The sequence below is a fragment of the Lissotriton vulgaris genome, unplaced genomic scaffold (assembly GCF_964263255.1).
Source record: "Lissotriton vulgaris unplaced genomic scaffold, aLisVul1.2 SCAFFOLD_1141, whole genome shotgun sequence".
Classification (NCBI taxonomy): domain Eukaryota; kingdom Metazoa; phylum Chordata; class Amphibia; order Caudata; family Salamandridae; genus Lissotriton; species Lissotriton vulgaris.
The window spans coordinates 674,012-690,000 of NW_028245695.1; the positions used below are offsets into that span (position 1 = coordinate 674,012).

At 47.3% G+C, this 15,989-nt stretch overlaps 1 pseudogene across 1 annotated transcript; it reads left to right on the forward strand.

The window, feature by feature from the left end:
- Window positions 1–5,807: 5,807 nt before the first annotated feature.
- On the forward strand, window positions 5,808–10,865 carry LOC147666311 (small ubiquitin-related modifier 2 pseudogene; annotated as a pseudogene). The gene is made up of 2 exons (XR_015304843.1): window positions 5,808–5,910; window positions 10,031–10,865. The product of XR_015304843.1 is annotated as a small ubiquitin-related modifier 2 pseudogene (transcript).
- Window positions 10,866–15,989: the final 5,124 nt, after the last annotated feature.

A 15,989-nucleotide genomic window follows, 5' to 3' on the forward strand; every position in this document is an offset into this window, starting at 1 on the left:
TGTTTGTATTGCGCTGTGCTGCCTGTTGTTACCATTGTGCTCGACTGTACCGCTGCCACTTGCTTAGACATCGCATTGTTGATACCCCAATTCCGGTTTCGTTTCACGGCCTGCGGCCATTTTGGTGTTGTTATTGTGCCTCCCTGACCGGATCTCCGCCCCGCTCCCGCCTCCCAGCTGACCCGCCCTCCCACTGATACTATTGGCCGCTCTGCCGCTCATTGCGCTGTGACCGCCCTGATTCCATCAACGGCGGCCGCTCCTCACACAGCTCCCTGCCCTACAGGACGTCTGGTTCCTTACCGCTTCTACGCTACACTGCTATTGGCCACCCGGTATCGTAGCGCTTCAAAGCTAGACTGCTCTCTACTTGCCCAGATTGTAATCATCGCTAGATAGCCTGCCTTGCTGAGCATAACTACATCGCAGCGCTAGTGTTCCAGAGTGCGCTTTTATAATTGTTTGTATTGCGCTGTGTTGCCTGTTGTTACCATTGTGCTCGACTGTACCGCTGCCACTTGCTTAGACATCGCATTGTTGATACCCCAATTCCGGTTTCGTTTCATGGCCTGCGGCCATTTTGGTGTTGTTATTGTGCCTCCCTGACCGGATCTCCGCCCCACTCCCGCCTCCCAGCTGACCCGCCCTCGCCCCTCCTCTTCCTCCTTCCACATATGTCAGATGCTTTTGCGCACAGCATTCGAAAAGCAGCGGTCGCGCCCCATGCGCGCCGAAGGTGCGCCAAAGGTAAGCCCGTCTACGCCCGTCCGCGCCTGGACCGCGCCCAGCTCCAGACCCCCTGGCCCCCACAAACCGCACTCCTCCCGCATAACGTATGACGCGCCACCCTCCTAGCCCTTTACCCCGGTCGAAAACCTCAATGCTACGAGGCTGCCCCAGGACACACCCACGGTCCCTTCGCCTGCCACTCCTGCAAGTTTGCCTGCATCAAGACCCACACCAAATCCAGTCTCCCAAACACAGCTCCGACCCCAACCACCTGAAATGCATTCTACTGAACACCCGCTCAGTCCACAGACACGCCACTGAACTCTGGGATCTACTCGACACTGCTTCACCGGACCTCGCCTTCCTTACAGAAACCTGGATGAACGCATCATCAACGCCCGACATCGCCATAGCCATCCCAGACACCTACAAGATCATCCGAAAAGATCGCACCAACCAAACAGGAGGAGGCATCGCCATCGTCCATAAGAACACCATCAGAATCACGACCAGCTTCGACGATAACCTTGCAACCGCCGAACACCTCCACTTCCAGATCCACACCGACCCCAGGACCACACTCAGACACGCAAACAATTCAGCGAAGACATCACTGACTTCATCAGCCCACATGCCCTCACCTCCGAGAACTACATTCTACTGGGAGACCTCAACTTCCACCTGGAAAAGAGAAACGACAGCAACGCCACCACCCTTCTGGACAACCTAGCCAATCTCGGACTCAAACAACTTGTTGACACCCCCACACATGTAGCCGGACATACGCTATATCCAATCTTCACCTCCAGCAAGCACATCTTCGATCACACCACAGCTCTCCATTGGACGGACCACAGCTGTGTTCACTTCAGCTACAGAACTACCTCGACCTGCAACCCCCCACAACCTATTCCGCGAAGAAACTGGAACAAAATCACCACCGACCAACTCCTCACATCGCTCAACCAAAACCCTCCCACCCTCTCATCGGACCCAAACCAAGCCGCCACCAAACTCAAACAATGGATCACTCACAGCGTTAACGAATTAGCACCCTTGAAAAACCACCAAACCAAACAGGGCAGCAAAAAGGCCCCCTGGTTCAACGATGACCTTAAGAAATCCAAGAAACTATGCCGTACTCTCGAGAAAACATGGAGAAAAAACCCAACCACGGACAACTTGACCACCTTCAAGACAGCCACCCGCAAACACCACCAATTGATCCGAGCCACCAAGAAATCAGCATTCAAGGACCGACTCGACAACAACGCCCATAACAGCAAGGAACTATTCAACATCGTCAAAGAATTCACCAACCCCACCGCAGCCTCAAACGACATTACTCCCTCCTAAGACCTCTGCGATCCGTTATCTTCTTTCTTCTACAACAAAATTGCCGACATACATAACAGCTTTGAGAACATTTCCAAAGAACAGTCCACTCCTCCCACCTCCGAACCTAAACCGCCCTCTAACAACCTTAGCGCCTGGAACCCAATCACCACTGAAGACACCATCCGCCTAATGAACTCCATCCATTCAGGTTCGCCAACCGAACCCTGTCCCCACCACATCTTCAACAAAGCAGACTCCATCATCGCACCCCATCTCCGTGATGTCATCAACTGCTCCTTCAACTCCGCTACCTTCCCAGAAAGCTGGAAACACGCCGAACTCAGCGCCCTCCTGAAGAAACCCACAGCAGACCCCTCAGAACTTAAGAACCACCGCCCCATCTCCCTCCTCCCATTCCCTGCCAAAGTCATCGAGAAAGCCGTCAATAGCCAGCTTGCCGCCTTCCTTGAATCCAACAACTCCCTCGACACCTCACAGTCCGGCTTTCGAGCCAAACACAGCACCGAAACTGCCCTCATTGCAGTGACAGACGACATCCGAACACTACTGGACAACAGAGAAACAGTTGCCCTCATCCTACTCGACCTTTCCGCCGCTTTCGACACAGTCTGTCATAGCACCCTCATACAACGCCTCTGCAACATCGGCATACAAGGAAAAGCCTTGGACTGGATCATCTCGTTCCTCGCCGGAAGAACCCAGAGAGTCCAACTCCCCCCATTCAAATCAGAGGCCACCGAAGTCATCTGTGGAGTACCACAAGGATCATCACTCAGCCCCACCCTCTTCAACGTTTACATGAGTCCCCTCGCATCCATCGCGCGACAACACAACCTTAACATCATCTCTTACGCTGACGACACCCAGCTGATCCTTTCCCTCACCAAAGACCCTAACACCGCCAAAACCAATCTTCACGAAGGCATGAAAGAAATAGCCGATTGGATGAAAAACAGCCGCCTAAAACTTAACTCAGACAAAACGGAAGTCTTCATCCTAGGATCATCCCCCTCTGCCTGGGACGACTCATGGTGGCCATCGGCCCTGGGCTCAGCGCCCATACCCACAGACCACGCACGCAACCTAGGCTTCATTCTAGACTCCTCCCTCTCGATGACCAGACAAGTCAACGCCGTCTCATCTTCTTGCTTCAACGTACTTCGTATGCTCAAAAAAATCTTCCGTTGGATCCCCACCGAAACAAGAAAAACTGTCACCCACGCACTGGTCACTAGCCGATTGGACTATGGAAACACCCTCTACGCCGAAATTACAGCCAAATTACAGAAAAAACTCCAACGCATCCAAAACGCTTCAGCCAGACTCATATTGGACATCCCTCGCCAAGCTCACATTACCGGTCACCTGAAAGACCTCCACTGGCTCCCCATCAACAAGAGAATAACGTTCCGTCTCCTCACCCATGCACACAAGGCCCTCTACAAACTAGGACCCGAATGCCTCAACACACGACTGTCCTTCTACTCACCCACCCGCCAACTAAGATCCTCCAATCAAGCCCTCGCCGCAGTTCCGCGCATCCACAGATCCACCATGGGAGGAAGATCCTTCTCCTACTTGGCGGCCAAAACCTGGAATTCTCTACCCACTCACCTCCTCCTTACACAGAATCACATTTCCTTCAGAAAGGAACTTAAAACCTGGCTATTCGATAAATAATGCACACCCTCCCCCAAGCGCCTTGAGACCCTCTGGGTGAGTAGTGCGCTATACAAATTTCTGAACTTGAACTTGGCCTCCACACAGCAAGGGCCCCTCTAGCTGCTGGCCTATTTAAATTTTAAATACACCCCAGATGGTGCGGACAACACAATGTAGTAATGCTTTCTTGCATGCTGCATATGAACTAGGCAGACTTTTCAAAAAGTCATTGTTTACAGTCATCGTCTCTTGTAAATGATCGAGATATTAGAATATAGCTCACAGAAAGAAGAGGCGGGTTCTTTGTAGTAAATGATTTAAGTAAGCGATTCACTCGCGCTTCATTCCTACTGTGCAGTATCTGGGACCACCCTTTGGATTGTGTCCCCCACCATAAGGCATGTCTATTCCTGAAAGCCCCTTCTTCTCCCATCGTTGTGTGTTACTTAATGTTGGTCTGTTTATTTACTATTTGATTTATCATTCATTCTACAGAAGAACTAAAAAGAGCTGGGTTTCAGCTTGATTGAAGCAGCATGTCTTCTCTGTCTCTTCCAGGCCTCCAAGGTACAACCAGGTCCTTGAGGCCAAATGGGACCTGTTCCGAGAGCACGAAGGGACACCACCCAAGTGTATGGTGTTTGTGCAGTAGAGTGTCCCAGGGGCTCCCCTTCCCCCACCCCCAGAGACTTTTTAACCCTCTCGCTGCGGCGGCTATTCCGCTGCAGCGCTAACGGTCGCGGGCGGGCGCGCGGCTCACCTGCGCTGGTGACAGAACCGTTCCGTCACGGCTCGCGGGTGAGCTGTGCTTGTGACGGAACGGTTCCGTCACGGCCCCGCCCGCTTAATGAAACCCGCTGCGCAGGCGCAAAATCAGCGCCGCGCAGGGAGCGGCGGCCGGGCCGTGACGGAACTGTTCCGTCATGAGCACAGCCCACCCGAGGGGCGTGACGGAATGTTTCCGTCAGTAGCGTCGAAGGAGTTAAGGCAGGGGTCTCCAAACCAGTCCTGGAGGGCCGGATCCATGCCAGATTTTTTGGATATCCCCATTGAGATACATGGAGTAATTTTAAAAATCTGGCATGGATCCGGCCCTCCAGGACTGGTTTGGAGACCCCTGAGTTAAGGCATGGGAAAAGTGGGTTGTGGTCCAGGGCCCCTCCCCCGATAGAGCTAGCTCTGTTCTACATTGAGTCTTGCCCTAATGACCTTGAATAATTCTTAAACAGATAACAAATGTGTTTACGTTGTATGCAAGTCATTAAAAAACTTTTGGATCAAAACAGGACCTCATGTGAGTGACTCAGAATCTGTTTTCAGTAATATTAATGAGCTGCTGCTGTGTTACAATACTGAAAACAGGTGTAAAAACATTTCAAATCTGGAGATGTGTGTCTGTGCACTGTCAGTCACTTGGCCAAAGAGGGCATGAAAGAGGTGACATTGGATTCAAAGCTATTCCAAACAGCGGTTCCCAAATGATGTTTGGCCCAGGGCCCCCAAAATTCATAAATTCCCTGACCCAGGAGCTCACTGTGGAATAAAAACCTGCCAACCTACACTTAGGAAATCTATCTCTATAGAAACAATGCTTTTGAGAACAGTGACTACTTATGCGACGTTTGCCGCTTGCATTTATGCTTTTGATTATTTTGCTACAGCGTCTCGTCAAGTAAATTTAATTTAAATAAAGTGGGAGTGCTCTACCTGTACCATTTTTTTTAACGTTTTAATTGCAGACCAGGTACTACCGTGAGAAGAGTCCCATGCAAGGAAATCAACTACCAGCCAACACCCCTTCGCCCCCAAACAACCCCCTGTAAAGTCACTAATTGCCCGGAAGGGGCCGCCCCACCCCTGGAGCCGCTGCACGCATTGTAGCTCCGATCCTAAAGCTGGGGGCAGACCGCAGCCCCACTCCCCACCCCAGCAAGGGTTGTAAACAGCTCTGTGCACTCCGAGTCGTAACCTGAGGCGAGCGCGTGGCGGGGAGGGGGGCGCGGCTCGCGAGGCTCTTAAAACTCCTTTACCCCCCTCAAGGCTCTTCAGCGGCTGCTGTTTCCAGGAAACCCGGCTCCAGTTTGTTTGTTGATGGGGAGGAGCTGGCCTTGTCTTTTCGCATCAAACCGGCCCCGCAATCTGCAGTCGGAACCTTAAAAGGTGCGTGCATTTTAGGGGATTTGAAAGGTTTAGGCGGCTGCGCCATTATATTACAGCAATCCACAAATAACAGCAATCTCGCAGTGCATTGCATCATGTTTGCAGGCAGAATGTTGACGTGCTAGTTGGTGTGTCGAGGTATTGCTCGCGGATCAGAGGAGGTGTGCTGCTTGTGGCTGAGAGGCTCGACCTGTCCGCCATGCGAGGACAAAGACCCGAGGGCAGTCATCGCGAACAGCACCTCTCTTCTGATGAAGAGCAGGATGTACGGCTCTGCATGCTAGCGAGAAAGAATGAGAAGAAAGTCAAAGTAACGTAGCTGGCGGCTCCTTGTCCCAAGAGGAGGCACAGTGCTGGGCTGCAACTTTGCAATATATACACAACCATACTTTTGTTTATACTTTAAAAAGAATGTGCGCTTATAAACATGAACTTATTTTCAAAAACGTGAATTAGTATTTCGAAGTGTATAGCTGCCAAGGTTCCAGATTGCTGTGTGTAACACTTTTATAATTTCAGTGTAATTTATGAGTGACGTTTCAGCGACTGTGAGTGACACAGGTGTGTGACAAAAAGACAGTGGCTGCTACCTGCCCAGCCGCACCAGTGAGCCCACCAGCTAACTCTGGGATGATTAACAAGGACCAGGGACAAGAACGTTTATGTTCTCAATGCTGTTTCAGACCACAAGGGCTCTCGTGAGAACCCTGTTACTAACAAGGAAGATATGTCTACTAATTGACCCGAAATGCAGAGCCCCCTAGAGCAACTTTCAGTTTCAACATTCATTGGCACTCCCACTTGAAGCATGGAAAAGTCAAAAGCATAATAAATAGCCTTTGCTTGATGATAGAAAAGAGCCATCGTCGACAACCTAACTTACAGATTTTTTTCTTAGAAAATATAATTCCAATGGGATTAATTTCGCACCTGAAAATCTGGGCTCAGATATTTTTTATTTGAAAAGTTTTATATAGCGCTAGCTTCATCCATGAGTATCAGAGCGCATGACCTATACACAGGAGGAAAAGGTGCACTACGTAGCATGATCTCAGGAAGCAACAAATATAGAAGTAAAAGCATAAAAATTTGGCAAAAAATTAGGCGAAAACAGTGAGAGATAAAGGTTGCATTACATGGCAAGCTCTAATGCCTAGTGCCTAGTGACTTAACCGAGTCGGATAGGCCTGGATGACTCAGGCCTCTATTAATCACCTGGCCCATATCATGAAAATGATCAATTCTGTTATTAAAGATGGCATCGTTTTTACAGAGGCCAACCATCTGCTGGTTTCACTTTCAGCCTTCTCGCCCTAAGCACTGCAAGCACAGAGATACGAAATAACCATGATGCTGTATGATGACACTTCATCTTACAGCCACTTGGAAACACACTCTAATTTAAAAAAACGTAGAAGATTAATTTAATTTAGCAGCATATCAATGAAGAAAAAAGGCCAAAATATATTAGTTCTCTTAGCAGTAAGTTTAAGTGTTGTTCCGAGTAAAGTTGTGGCAGAATAGAGTCACAGCTGCAATAAGCATGTGTATTAGGAATCCCCAGAAACGCCTCGTGCCCATCTGATTCTCGCACTCGTGAGATAAATGTCCAGTGTGGCTGTCACACAGCAGTGGTACAAGAAATAGAGTGGCACAGCGCAGGGAGCCAGCCTGTCACGGAGCTAGTACATCCAGCGCAGGTTCTGCTGTAGTGACGGTAGACACTCGGGTCTACACTGTAATCATGAAAGTAAAGCTTGGTGACCTGCAGTGGGCGGCGGTTCACATATGCAAAAACAAGTTAGTGCAACTCTGGACTCTGACAAACGTGCTGAAAACTGTAAGGTTAAGCACAAGCGTAGTGGCAGCTTAAATGAGCATGATCGCACGCTAAAAGTTTTTTTTATTAAGGATGAACCAGTATGTCAGTACAAACATCAATCCAGGCACTTCTTGCAGCGAGCCATGGGAAACAAACCTGCTGCCCGCAAGTTCGGACTCTCTGCAGCTGGGCCGGACCATTGCACTGAAATACGTTAGTCTAACGCCTGATGCGTGGCACTTGGCAGGGCTGCAGTATGTGCACTTGCAAACGTATAGATACACTGAACTGGTCCTGGTGCTTTCCTTTTTTTCTTTCTGAAATGCCTCCCCATGGTTTTCTGCAGACTGGGTGTAGGAAAGTGGGTTTCTGTTGCAGTAACACTGTTTGTCAGATTTCTAATGTACTTTGACTTGATGTGCCCTGGGTCCCTGCCAATCAGGTTCCCAGGGCCTGTGTTCTTTCCCAAAACTGTACATTTTACATTTGTACTGACAATTGACACCTCTCAGACCACATGTAAGTCCCTTTTAAAAGGACCTTGGGTACCTAGGGCACTGTGACCAGGGAAGGCCTCTAAGGTCTGCAGCACATATTGTGCCACCCTTAGACGTCCTGTACCTTAACACACACACACTGCTATTGCAGGCTGGGTGTTTTGGTGCAGAGAAAAGTGAAGAGTTTAAAAGGCACAGATCCCTGTGTGCCATGCCTACAACCCACTGCCTATGGTATAGGTAAGACGCCCCTCTAGCAGGGTGCACTATACCACTGGTGAGGGTACAGTTGCAGGAGCACTGTACCCCTACAGTGTCTAACTCCATTCTTAGACATTGTAAGTGCAGTAATGCCATTAAGAGTATATGGTCTGGTAGTTTGTCATTACAAACTCCACAACACCATAATGGCTTTACTGAATTCTGGGAAGTTGGTAGCAACGTCTCAGCATAATAAACCCACACTGATGCCAGTGTGAGATTTATCATACAATGCACTCATAGGGCATTTTAGAGATCCCCCCTGGAAAACAACCAGCCTCTGGTGGGTTCCCTGACTGGTAAATACCAGCCTGCCACCACAAGACATGTTTCTGAACCCCTGCTGTTGGGTTATCCCAGAAGACTTCCTGGTCCGAGCCTGCAGCCAAAATCCAAAACAGGCAACCCAAATAGGATTGCATTGGGCTCCAGACCCCTCAAAAAGCACCCTGCAACCGGCCGCCCTAGTGCCGCTGGTGGTGTGGACTTGGTGCTTACTGGGGACCCCCTTTACCCTGACTTTAACCATAGGAATTTGGCTTCTGAGACCGAGTGTCTTGCCAGTGAGCAGCCCCAACCGAGTAGCCCCATTGGCTAACATTGGCATCCTGCACTCTGCACCCGGCCGCCCTAGTGCTGCTGGTGGTACAATTTGAGTGCCTACCCTGACCTTGATGAATCTTGGTCCTAACCCCAAAAACTTCCACTTGTAAGACATTTATTTACCTGCAAAACCGATAACCATTTTTCTCCCATAGGACCCCTTGTTAAGAGATTTTGGTCCTAAACATGTGTTTAACTGTTGTTGTATAAGAAAAAGAGAACTCAATTGCAATGTGTAAAAAGTCGTACTTGCCTTGTATTGAGAGACCCTAAGGTGTGGTATCTAGGCATACTACCCCAGTACTCAAAGTTGGGGTGTTTAGGCCATCATCAGGACCAGGTTACACTAATTTATATGGCAGTGGTCTTGGGGAACACCATCAGAAGTCCGGGGTGGATGGGCGCAAGGCTGTAGGAAACTCTAGGCGTACCAAGGTAAAGTAGTCAGGGACGGAGTGGAGGTCCCAAGCGTTTACAGTGGTGCGCAGAGTCGCGTTTGTGGAAGAGCAGGAAACCACGGCTGTTAGTAAGGAGACTTGTTAAAGAGCTAGGCGTGTGGCGTGATGAATCACAGCAGAACTCTCTGCGCTCCCCTAAAGGATACCCTATTTGATTACTTTTGTATTCATTATCATTTATTGCTTGGCTATCCTTACTCTGTATAATTTTAAATCTCACTTGTTCGTCGTTGCACCCTTCAGTCGCTGTACATACTACCTCACGTGTCACTTGCGCCGGTACCCAACAGGTTACATGTCATACAATGTAACGCAGTGCAACTCTTCGTTTGGTTGATCATATGAAACTGAATATGTCAAATGTGTAAATGCACTAATACAATTTGTTTTGCAAAGAATCTCGTCTCCCTGGTTTTCTCCCCTTCTTGATTTATTTCTCAGCAATTAATTGTGCTAATTGTAGCTTTGTGCGTCTTCAGCCCCCAGTGTAGCAGCTTCAGTACCGGCTCTATCCCCCGCAATTCCCGGGCCATGGCGGACGAGAAGCCAAAGACTGAAAACAATGACCACATCAACTTGAAAGTGGCGGGCCAGGGTGGCTCCGTGGTGCAGTTTAAGATCAAAAGGAAAACAGGGTTTGTCCATGAGGCAGATCAGGTTCCGGTTTGATGGGCAGCCCATTAACGAGACAGACACACCTGCACAGGTGGAAATGGAGGCTGAAGATACAATTGATGTATTCCAGCAGCAGACGGGGGGGGTGCTGATTAAAGAACCAACCTCATTTACACCTTGGAACTGTGCTGTCTCAACAACTCATGCGGCCCATGCAGGATGCAGCGATCTTCGTGCAATTTCCCATGGCCGCAGTATAGTTTCTCCCATTCTTTCAATTTATCTGTTGTATATAAATTGCCTGACGTCGATGCACAGACATAATGCTTGTCTTTATTTTTTTTTTCTCCAACAAAATGGCTAATTGTATAATTTTGACCAGCGTCATCTATAGAGAGATGGGCACGTAAATCAAGCTCCTGGGAACAGTTCCCTTTCCTCTTGTCAGTGGTGTGTTCATTCCAGTAAGTTATTTTGTTTTCACTGTTTAAATAGTAAAGAATCCCAAGCAAAGTAAGCCCACATACCCTGTTCAATTTGAGACTCTTTAAGCTTTTTTCTTTTTTTTTATCATTGTTAAAACAAGGATGATTTTATAACTTTTTTTGTACGTAGCTGTTACATGTAGACCAAATCTGTCTGAGTCGGGTTGAATTACTAGAAATCAATATTCTATTTGGCTTTCCCCTTTCAAGTCCATTGTCGTGTTGTTTAAATAAACTTTTTGTTTAAAATAAAAAAATGTTTTAAAAAAATTGTGCTAATTGTAATTGACCTCCTACTGACACCCTTTTGAGACATTGTTGTATGTTACAGATGTTTGCCCCAGTCTCTTTATGGTATATGGGCTACCTCCTGTAGTCTGATATTGGTTCTAAAATAAAACATAAGTATACTTTTTTTATACTTACCTAATTGGTCTGGATTCTGTCTCTGAGTGTGTGCCATCGGCCTTGATTGAGTGAATACAATTAATGCTTAACACACCCTCTGGATAAGCCTAACTGCTCGCCCACACTACCACAAAGAGAGCTCTTAGTACTTAACTAATTTAGCCTCTTGTATACCTCTGGGGACTCCCTGGACTCTGTACACACTATACCCTACTTTGGTATAGTATATACAGAGCCAGCTTCCTACACTGGGCCTTTGTGCAGAGTGACACTCCTCTAAGCAGGGTAGTCCCTTCTGTGAACTTTCCTCACTTGGTTACCGACAGTGACACAGATAGTGATCCGGAAAAGATACAAAAGGTTGCCCTCAAGAAACAAAAGGTTGACCTCACATTCTGGTGAATAGAGACTGCAGACCCGCCCGTCACTCCCACCATCTGCCAAGTGACTGTGATACAAGGTGACTTATTAGCAGGTCTACTCACTGGAAATATCAAATCAAATTTTTATAGGTCCCTGTCTCTCGTGTCTCCATTTCCATGCGTGGGCCTCTTCCTCCTGGTTTAGGAATGTCTGGCCCGATTCACAGAACTAACTTCAGACAAAATCCTAAACTTACTACTTTTGGTATTCAATGAATGCACTTACTACTTTAGATATTCACAGAATGCACTTACTACTTTTGGTAGTCACAGAATGGATTTACAACTACTAACTTTACGTCTGCACTCGGTGGAGCTTCCGGCCCGGAGGCGGAGCTTCCGGCCCAGAGATGGAGATTTCAGCCACTGGCTCGAAGCTCCGCCCCTGGGCCGGAAGCTCTGGCCCGAGTGCGAACGTAAAATTTGTAGTCGTAAATCCATTCTGTGAATACCAAAAGTAGTAAGTGCATTCTGTGAATACCATAAGTAATACGTTTAGGATTTTGTCTTAAGTTAATTCTGTGAATCGATACATATGGAGTGTTAACGCTAGGTACTTTTACGTATCTACAGTTGCTCTGCTGTAGAAAGAACCTGGAGTGGGATTAGATACCATGGTATAAATCTGTCTGAGAGATGCTCAGAGCCTGGGCCAAATAACATCTTTTTAGTAAGTGAAATAACTTTTAATATGGAATAGTGAGGGAAAATCAGCAAATGAGATTTACTTTCTTCTGCCAAATTTGATTGTGCAGCTTACAGACCCTAGAGCAAGGATGTGAAACTCCAGAAAAAAGGACTGTCCTAGGCTTGGCAGACAGCAGGCTTTAAATGAGGTGTACACATGGATCCACATGTTTAAGTTGTCTGCCCCAAACATGGAGCACTATATTTAATGTTGTTTCGTTCTATAGCTACCTTTCTCAGACTGCTTGTGATCTCATAGAGCCTGTTCCCACTATAATTCTAAAGAAAAATGTAATTCTAAAACCCAGCATGAAAAATGTTACTTGCTTTCCTTTGAACAATTCCTCTCCTTTGGTTCTTCAGAGTGTCTCTCTTCTTACATTCCATCCTCTGCATGCTTTATATTTCTGATTATTGGCTCCCCTCATTCTCATGGCTGTCTGCCTTAATCTCTCTTATTGTAATTCTGCAAATGGCTCATAACTCATATCACAGACCACAACCTCTCCATCCTCAAAACCGTGTCTCTGCTACCTAACAATAACTAACAACAACTATCCTCAATCTGCCTTTTTGTCCCAGCAACCATTTGCCTGGATCCACATAGCCACCATTAATAACCTAATTGATATTAATTTTAATCTACCACAAGGAAACTGCAGTAAATGCATGAAATGCTTTCGTTTTCTTTCTTGAGAACACATTACTAATCCCAATAACCAACAACATCACTGGATTAACCACTAATCTTGGTTTTCAGAGTCGCATGCTACACACCATAAAACGCTTCAACACCTCCTCAGGGGTAGGACTTGCTATATAAATACTATTACAATAGTTGGCAGCTCTGGCCATAATACCACGTCCTCTCCTCCTGTCCTGAACCTCCAACTGCAAGGGCTCTATGCACTTTCTTTAAAAACATTTAAAAACGATCAATTTGAACAAGTACTTCTCAGTGTTGTGCCATAATGTGCCTTTTAATATCAAAGTTTCCACATGTTAAAGAAATACACTCTTTGAGTATTTTATAAACTCTATCACTCGCTCCATCTCTTATTTTAAAACATTTTAAATGCAGTTTTTTATAGCTTGAACACCACCCAAATGTATTATTACAGCGCTTTTCATGAGCGCTAGTTAATTTACACATGGATATGTTCATTTTTATAGAAACAGGGAGATTAAATGATGTCTCCAAGATCACAGGTTGTTGTGCCGATGCCGAAACTCAAACCCAGTTCCCCAGCTCCATAGTCGGCAGCTCTGGCCGTAACGCCACAACCTCTCCTCCTGTCATGAACCTCTGACTTCAAGGGCTCTTTGCACTTTGTAAAAAAAGTTTTAAAATGATCACTTTGAACAAGTACCTCTCAATACCATGCCATAATGTGCCGAATTATTATCAGCGTTTCCACATGTTAAAGAAATACACTCTTCTGATTTTATAAACCCTATCATATTTTACATGATGTGTGTTGCAGAATCTACATTGCAAACACTTTTCAGACCCTGGTGTGGTCTCTGACTAGCTTTAGGCAGCCTGCCACCACCAGACATGTTTCTGGACCCCTGGATTGAGAACCTCTGCTTTCTGTGACAAGAAAAAAAGCACATCGTCGGCGAAGGTGTCACACCTCCTCCCCCAGGATGGGCACAGTGCTTGAGAGGGAAGCTTCAAAGGCCTGCTGCCTTTGTAATGCGTCCCCAGCCTCTGCTGCTAGCAGCAGATGGTAGACCCTGGTTCAAACCCTAACTATTGGCGGGAGAACCAGTGGAAAAACATAGGAAAAATAGAAGATGTGCCCCCTTCGCCAACTCCACCTCTCATGTGCTGGAGGCAAAGTAAAGCAAATTTTTCAGTGTCCACCATCTTGAAGACTGTGGGGCTTATCCAATCAGGGCTAGGGCTATGCCCCCACCACATGAGGGTGGTATAATCATGAGTGTAGAAACCCCAGGTAAGGAACCCATTAGTGCATACATGTCACTCCCCTGTAAAGCCCCAAAATCTAGTATTTAGGTGGCTCCCCTAGACCCTGAAATCAGATCTACGACAACCTAAGATGCCCGGACAACGAAAAGTCGCACCAGCATGAAAGAAGAAGGACCAGTGACTGACTCTGCGCTAGCCCTGCCAGCCTGTCTGCTGCCTTTCGCCTTTGCTACAAAAAGACATCTCGTCCTGCAGGCGCCGTGACCTCCAAAGGCCTGGAAGGACTGCCTGCCTTCGATAAGGACTCTAAATCTGCCATGGACAGCGGACCCGTCAAGAAGAAACCATCTACAAAAGAACACTGCCCTGAGGAACCGTAAACTCATCACCAGATCCAGCTTTAAGCCCGACGCCCACGGCCCGAGTCCAAGAGGTCCACCGGTCCTATGAAGGTTCTACCTCAACACCTGCCGCTTCAACTTGAAGACTCCCCTGACCACGACCTGCCCGGTAAGCTGTTTCCTGACGCCTAAGGACACCCGAAGCCCCTGACCGACGGTGTCCCTACGTCCCCTAGCATCTCTACTTACCTGGCACGCTGTGGGTTTTCTTTGTGCGGCCTCCTGGTCTGAGCCTCTAGCATTTCTTCAACCTCGATCTCCCCAATTGAATTTATTGGGCTCCCGACACTGTGTTGGCACTCTGCACCGGGCCGCCCATGTGCCGTTGAGGGTGTAAGTTTAGTGCTGCCTTATGGCCCCCTTTGTACTTACCTTAACTCCAGGAGATTGACCCATGACACTGCTTTATTCACCTGTGAGCAGCTTATCTTTAAGAACCCTCAGTCTCCATTGGGTAACCAACCCCAAATCGGACCTCTGCACCCAGCTGCCACTGTGCTGCTGGTGGTGCAGTTTTGATGCCAATCTGAACCTAGCCTGGTGTTTACCTAAATCCCTGAATACTGGAACTGCAAGTCGTGTACTTGCCTGAAAAAACACATTCTTGTTTTCTTCCATAGGTTTATATTGCAAAGCTTGAAAATTGCACTGTTTCCATTTTTTAACGTATTAAGTATTTTTCTTAAAAAATGTACTTACCTTTTTGCGAACATATTGGTCTTAAAATAAATCTTAAAAGAAGCTTATTTTTCTACAATTGGTGTGGATCTCCTTTTTGAGTTGTGTCATTTATTAGTCACTGTGGGTTTAAGAAATGTCTTACTCTCCTCTGTGTTAGGTCTAAGGCTCCTCGCCCACACTACCACAAATATAGCACTTTGAGTTTACATTGAGCCCTGTACACGTCTGGGGAAATCTCTGGACTCTGTGCATGTTATAACCACTTAGTGGTGTTGTAGGAAAGTAGGATCTTCTTTTTTGGTCACCCCCACTTAAGGTTTACTGACTACTAGTCTGACTGTTAATCAGGACCCCAGTCTCTGTGGTTCTCCCCTTAATTGGACATGGTGAGTACTTGGCTACACTCCAGACAGGCTACTGAAGTACCCTTGTAAGTCCCTAGTATATGGTACTAAGGTACCTACGGCATAGGCACACCAAGGGTCCCTCATGGACTGAAGCATGTATTATGCCACTAATGGGAGGTCACTCAAATCATGACTACAGGGCTGCCACATCAGCCTGTGTAAGCCTAAGACAGATATAGGGTTCCTTACATCTGAGGTCACTGCACTTAAAACCTATAAGTTACCCTTAAGGTAGGCCTTTCAATCCATCCTGAAGGCAGGGTGCTTGGTTATAAGTGTGAGGGTGCCCCCTGTGTGAAACCTGAATCTGCTAAGTTACCATGTGCCCCATCATCTTTGTGACTACAGCGCTCATTTCACCTCTGTCCCACTGACCACGTACAGGTCGACCTGCAC